The sequence below is a fragment of the Tupaia chinensis genome, unplaced genomic scaffold (assembly GCF_000334495.1).
Source record: "Tupaia chinensis unplaced genomic scaffold, TupChi_1.0 Scaffold000118_1, whole genome shotgun sequence".
Taxonomy (NCBI): domain Eukaryota; kingdom Metazoa; phylum Chordata; class Mammalia; order Scandentia; family Tupaiidae; genus Tupaia; species Tupaia belangeri.
Window position 1 is genome coordinate 3582585 of NW_006159584.1, and position 7289 is coordinate 3589873.

At 37.1% G+C, this 7289-nt stretch overlaps 1 long non-coding RNA gene across 2 annotated transcripts in view; it reads left to right on the plus strand.

The window, feature by feature from the left end:
• The window catches only part of LOC102503178 (uncharacterized), a 43226-nt gene extending 38473 nt beyond the window's left edge, over positions 1-4753 (plus strand). For both annotated transcript variants that reach the window (XR_333950.3, XR_333951.3), the window contains one exon: positions 4046-4753. This is a non-coding gene — a long non-coding RNA (uncharacterized LOC102503178). The remainder of the gene's footprint in view (positions 1-4045) is intronic.
• Positions 4754-7289: the final 2536 nt, after the last annotated feature.

Consider the following 7289-nt stretch of genomic DNA (forward strand, 5'->3'; position numbering starts at 1 on the left):
GCTTTCTGTCTCTATGTCTCTCTCTGTCTGTCTGGCGAGTGCACGTGCCCTATGAAAAAATATCTCTCAAAAAAAATTACTTTTTTGAAGGCTCTGAAGGAGTTGCAAATCTTTTCACTAATTCTCCCACTTTTTAATCATCATTTGCCACCAATCAAAGTTCTGCCCTCGGTATTTGTGTTTCTGGCCGTTATTTTATGGACAGTTTTTATTCTAATTTCACTGTAAGTTGTTCTTTTAATCCCATTCTTACATATTCAGGTATACTTTGCCTTGAAACTAAAAAGTGTTTCTTTTTTTTAATTTAAATTTATTTACATTCATTCACTGTACATCATTACCGCATACAAAATGAGATTTTCCATCCAGAGTACACTGTATATTGGCTCAACCAAGCAAATCAACATACATGTTATCATCAACAAATAATTTTCCATTTCTTGTTTCTTGTGTGTTTTGCTTTTTTTTCCCATCCTTAATTCTCTATCTCTTACCCTCTGCCATCTCCCACTCTCCTCCCACAGTGCCCACAGAGGCCTCTTCTTTTTGTTTTCACCCAATAGCAATTATAAAACTCAAAAGCTAGCGATCAAAAAGATAGGAAAATGATTCAGTTCTCCATTTTCCCTGTAGCCAGATGAGATGCTCCCACTTAACTCCTAGAAGCCTACACCTGAGAGTTCTCCAATTCACTTTTCTCAGTGCCACTTCCCCACGTCTCTCCTGGACCTTGCCTGACTATCCCCCTTTGTCTTCGTCTCTCAGGGGCATAATGATCTTCCCTCTGTCCAACATCTTACTGCTGCAATTCCCTGCACTTATGCTGCCTGAATCATTCTCATCTGCAAGATACTTGAACACTTCTTTTTTCTTTTCTTTTTGTTTTGAGAGGTTTTTGCTCTAAGGCATGTGCACTCCTCAGAAAGACAGAGACAGAGAGACAGAAAGAGAGAAATCACCCCCCATGGAGGATGGTTATGCCACAATCCCTTCTCCTTCATTCTCCTCTTGGGACCTTGGGCACACATGCACACATCTCCGGCATGAGTTTAAGCCACCAGGTAGGTCCAGGACTCGAACTGTGGTCAACTACATGGGAGTCCAGAGACATAGCCATTAGGCCAGCTGCTGGTCCCAATAGTTGAACACTTCTGCTTGCATTAAATCTGATCCTTGTTTATGCTGTCTCCTATGTTATTCCCCTTCAAACTTACTGCTAATACTCTGTACCAGAACCCAAGCAACATGAAGCACTGAAAAATTACCCTTTGCATTTACTTAGCGCAGAGCCTCTGGGCTAGAGTTTATCCAGAACTTACTTAAACATATAGATGAGGTATCTTTTTTCCCTTTTAATATCTTTCTCTGTTATATTCTTCAGCCAAACTCAAGTCTCCATATTTTCATTTAAGCATTTCTTGTCCTTAATGTTCTGTACTAAATTATCTTCATTTTTCTCTCACTGACTGATGACACATCATCGTTTCTCATCAGCATTCATCCATCCTGTAACACTTCATGTCCTTGCTTTGAGTTGTTCGCTTAATAACAAGATGTTCAGTGTGGTTTACATTTCAATTATTTCATCTCCATTTCCTTAATGTTGTCTACGTTTCACGTTATTTCTCTCTGGACTTATTTCATTTTTTGTATGTCTATGACAGCTAGCTTTTCCTTAGTGCAGTTTTTCTCTTCTTGGGTATATTTTACATTTTTATTCTTCTCTAAGGTTTCTCAAATTTTAGATTAATTCTGGTCTTGTATATAAAATCCTAACCATTAGCTGTTGTTTTAAAACCAAAATATTTTATGTTACTGACAGTCATCTTTATATATTTTTCAAAATACCATGTAGGCACTTCTCAATTCATCACATTTTTTTAGAACTGTGTCATGTGCAGGGTGTACAGATAAAAAATAATTTAGACACTGCCCCTTAGGGATCTCATGGACTTTGGGATAACAGGAGGATTTAATTCTCATAAAAATACAGGCTATTTCACTGCATTTTTATGAGGATTAAGATAGAAGTATGCACAGGGCTCCATGGGGAAACCGGGAAAGAAGAATTTAACCCATCAGAGGGTGGTAGGGGAGTAGCTGGTCAGTGAGGTTCTTGAGGTCAGAGATGGTAGCTGCTTTGTTCACTGTTCTCTCCCCTGTCCTAGCACTTCTCTGTACACATTTTGAGGAGACCTAAGACATAGTGAATTAATGAATAAATAAAATGACATGTGTGTAAAAATCTGGAGCATGCTTAATACAGGTCCAACATTACCAAATCAGGGACAGAAGCTAGTAAGGATTAGGGGAACCAGGGGGAGTTTGGCATGACCAAGTTTGTACAATAGGTACAGATAATTCATTGTAATGAGTTCAGAGCTCATAGGTGATAAGAAACTATTGAATAATTTTCAGTAGGAAAGTGACATGATCAGATGTATATTTTAGAAAAAAATACCTGAAGTGCATTGTGAAAAATGAAGACTAGCTCCATAGACTAGTGGTTAAGGGAGCCAGATCATAAACTGCCCACTGTAGTTCAAATTCCAACCTCTGAGGGCTTGAGAACCACACAGGACACATGTCCATGTGTGCTGTAAGTCCCAACAGGAGGCAGAAATGGAGGAGAAGGGATTGCAGTATGACCGTGCCACATAGGGGAGTACATTTTCCTTTCTCTCCCTCCCTCCCTCCCTCCCTCCCTCTCTCCCTCTCTCCCTCTCTCCCTCTCTCCCTGTCTGTCTTCCTTCTCTCTCTGGCAAGCACACATGTGCTCTGGTGATTAAAAAGTTGGATTTGATTGGTAGAGAGAGAGAGACTCTGGAAGAAAGGGTGAGGAAGACTTTTAGGTGGCTCAACTCAGAAAACAGGTGATCAAATGGACTGGACTCTATGTAGCAAGTACTAACCTCAGCCTGAGTGACTCAGTGAACTAGGAAGGGGGAAAAGAAACCTATTGTCCAGGGGATATGCCAGAGGAGATTCTCTTTCCTCACTCCTGTGCCAGATACCCGGACTCTTCATATTTCTTTCTCACACCACACAGGTACGAGAGGTCGCAATCACTATATCCAAGGTTAGGGCTGCATCTCCCTGAGATGCTCTTCCCACCCCCAACTTTACTAACAGAACAGTGTCTAAATTTTCAGTCATTTTCTAAGGCATCTTTTCCCCAAGGCCTTCTCTCAGTTCTCCCCAGCCATTTGATCTCACCCAGCCTCCTCAGCAGATTTTGGTGAGGAGTTTTTAGTATTCTCATATTCATTAATAGAACACTTCTCATCAACATAAACTGCTAATTCAAACATGAGATGAATATATTCACATCTACTCCAACTTAAATTCAGGTTTCATAGAGTAATTCTATGTGAAGTTATTGACAGCTCTCAATGAAATGTTAATTGTTTTTTTGAAATAGTTTACTGCTTATGTTTGTAGGATCTACTTACAACTCCAACATAGTGAACTCAGGGCTGTAACTACTATGTGTGAGTGTAATTCTTTTTCTCACTGTAGTAATTTGGAGAAGGCCCATTTCTTTCTTCTTTGAGGAAAAAAAAAGAAAGAAAAAAAAACGGGAGTCGAGTCTTCATCAAAGGAAATACACAAATATCTATGATCTTTATTATCAAATTGATATTTGAACAATAATATTCAACTAGACTGCAGGAATTCACTGTTAACTTATCAAGAAATCTCTTTTCACTGAATAATACATACATAAGAGGAAGAGAAGTCAATTTTATCAGTCAGACTGTATTCGGATGAGAAATCAATGTAAAGTTTTTAAATGAACCATTTCTCATCTGTCTCCGGAAAAGCCTAGATAGGAATTTTCACAGTATTAACTGTTAAAAAAATGAGGATATTCTAGAGATTTGTGTCTGAGACAATGATAACAAACTTTTAGATACTTGGAATTATACATATTTGCTTTCATTTTCTGGCAGAAATTCCAAGAGTGTCTCATTTTTAGCTGTTTATAAATAAAGAAACTATGCAATCATTTTTTTTGTTCTGTTTTCGATGTGTTTATTTTCAGCAAGTGAAAACAAACAAGCCTAGTCTGATGGAAAATGCATCTATTTTCTAATAAAACAGAGAAAGTTTAAAATGCTGATGCGTGCCACCAAGAACAGTTGTTATGATGTGATCGGCCTACTGAGGGGAAAAGCACAGATAATAAGAAGGAGAGAAGCTACGGAGTTACCAATAGATTTCAGATTGAGATGCCACTCAGGCTGACTGTCAACATGCCACAGACGTTAGGACAGCAAAATAAATATACAAAGGGTGGGAAATTGCCTGTGTATGTGGGACCCTCATACCTGTATTCTACTTTACTCTTCTGTTATTTTCTTGATGTCCTAACTAGTTAAGCAACCATTCCTCCCCTCTTCACCTTTAGAGACCCAGTTTAGATAAGAAATTATGTTGCCACCCTAATTATGCATACTAATATAATGGTAACTTAATAACTTTAGTTATAAGCCAATAACTCTAATTTATTTAGCCCTCCAATTTAATGGCTAGTGTCAAAGGTAACTACTTTAATGGAGTGTTTGTTTTTTTTACTCTCTGATTTGAACATGCTCTAACTTTGAATGCTCCTAAGTATGGGACCCAAATTACTCATTCGTTCCATTTTGAAAGTCTTCTGAGTATCACTCTTCAATCAGGAAGAACACCTTGGAAAGAACACATTAAAAAGCAGCACACATATATATTATTGAAGACAAAGTAAAGAAAAAGCAAAATGCACTCCTGAGATATTTTTGCTCTGATGCACAAAGTAGAAAATTGTGTTCTTTTTTCTTCCTACCACTGAAAAGAAGAGAATAAGAAAAGATACACATACTCTTTGCTAAAGCTGGGAGTTCACGAGGCCTTTAGTCAGGTCTCTCCATTTTTTTTTTTTTGGTCATAATTAGCCATTACTTCTAAGTATTCCTGTTCTAGTCTCCAACTAGCAGAAGGACTTTCACCTCACAGTTCACCCTTTCAGGTTTTTGTCCTTTGACTCAAAACCTTTTCAAAAAGCAAAAGAAAGGAACTTACTAGTCAGATTTTTTTTTCCTTCTCTATTTCTGCCATAGATGATGAATAAGATTATTAAAATACTTTTTGAAAACTATTACCGTATGTTGCTTTTCTCATGATCTTTTTCTTAAGCTTCCGAATTTTCAAGTCTGTTTCAGAAAATGATAAATATACAAACCTTAACCTTAATTACATAAAACTGTTAAGCCATTGTTTGTCCCTGAACCCCAATACCATGAGCTCCCCCTCTGTCTCAATGCCACTAAGTACAGATCTGTATTAGTGACCATTACTCTGCACACATTCTAATCGGACATTGGCTAGAGAAATGATTTCTATATTTTCTAATTAGATTGATTTATTTCATCTCTTGCCAGATCTGTCTGGAAATACACAGGCAACTGTAAAAATATTTATGCTAAGGAGAGAACCATAAATAATTTGGCAATTAAGTTTTTCTATGTTTACTTGTTAATTTTTATGGGTTTAGTAAGTGAAGCTGCTGACTTTCTTTAGCCGTGCTTTAATATTGAATTTTACAGTTGTATTAATGAATCAGTATACAATTTAAACATTTTTAAAGCCATTAACAACCATCTGCTTACCCACCAATCAATGTAATTTTTAAAAATGTATATTGTGTGTCTGTGCATATGCATAGATAATCATAGAAAGTCAATGTTGGCTAAACCAGAAGTAAATATTTAGAAACAAGTAATAAGAAATATGGGTATCCATCTTGTTTTTAATTTGCCAAAGGGCATGTACTCTCTCCAGAGAGTCACAGAGACAGAGATAGAGGGAAAGGGAAAAGCATTCCCTACGGAGAATGGTCATGCCACAATCCCTTCTCAATTCCTCCCTCTCTTGGGTAATTTGGACACGCACATACAGGTGCTCAGTGTGATTGTCACGCCATGGGATCTAAGGCTTGAACCATGCAGCGGGTCATGTGGAACCCACCGCCCCTTAATAACCAGGCCACAAGCTGACTCCCGTCTTAGTTCTTTTTAGGCTCTTGTAAAAAAGTTTTTCATCAAAGCTCCTTGGTTTACAAATGGCAAATAGTATTATTTATGGATTTTGGTGGTTTATGATCATGAGCAGTATATCCTGTGTCTAGTGGAGAAAAAAGGATAATAAAATCTGATTCAGAAAGTTGCACATGTATAAAGTAAAAGGTCAGTCTTTTCTTTGGGGGAATGCTTATAGTGCAGACATATGTAGATTTACAAATGATCACATAAGATACATTAAAATAGCCATTTCAGAAATTATCATTGTATTGTATTGCTCATTCTCATTTTTACTTTTCAAAATGTCACATATAAACAGAGAATATATTTTGTCAGAATGTCATTTATATAAATGAGAGGAAATAGTAAAAAATATTATAGAACTTATATGGTTGAATAATATCTTCAGTATACAAATAGCAATATTACAAAAAATGTGCTTTAAGCTTTAGTGAGTCAAAGGAGAAATATATCAAGATAAAGTTTAAGCAAACATTCTGATAGCAGAGAAAATTCTTGGGAAATAAAATTATTATTAAATTAAAATTTTAAATATTACTGAATTATCAGCTGGGTCTGTCACCTCTGGTAAAAGAATTAGCAACTACTGTAGACTCATTGGTAAGGTATTTGCATGTCAAAAGGTGAGAAGTAAATCTGTGGTATGGGGTGTGTTGAGTGAGATAACACCTTCCAAGGTGAATGATATGCTATTGCAGTTGTCCCCTCATTTGGGTGTGTTATTTCAATCCATTTATCAGGTGACTAAAAGCTGCTAGCTTAGATGAGGTTCCATATAAGAGAAGATTCTACAGTAGGTCCCAACTATTGTAGAGGCTGCTGTACCCTCGGGGTGATATGATTCAGTAGATACAATAGTGCTTGAGGTGTCATTGAAGCATAGGGATTTGGTTTGGAACCTTTGGAAGGCCCCTATAGGTGAAATTTGGTGCATTCCCTTAGGATTTTGAAGCATAGTCCTTCCATCCTCCATAGTTAACCACTTCCCTTTTGAGAAACAGTTCTTGGCTTGCTACTGGGCTTTGGTAAAGATGAAAGGCTTGACTATGGACCATCAAATTATCTTGAGACTTGGGTTGCCCAGCCTAAACTAAGTGTTTTATGAACCACCGAGCCATGGATTTAAGTGTTCACAGCAGCACGTAATCATCAAACGAAAGTGATATGTATGATATCGGGCCCAATTTTTAAGTAAATATATATATATAT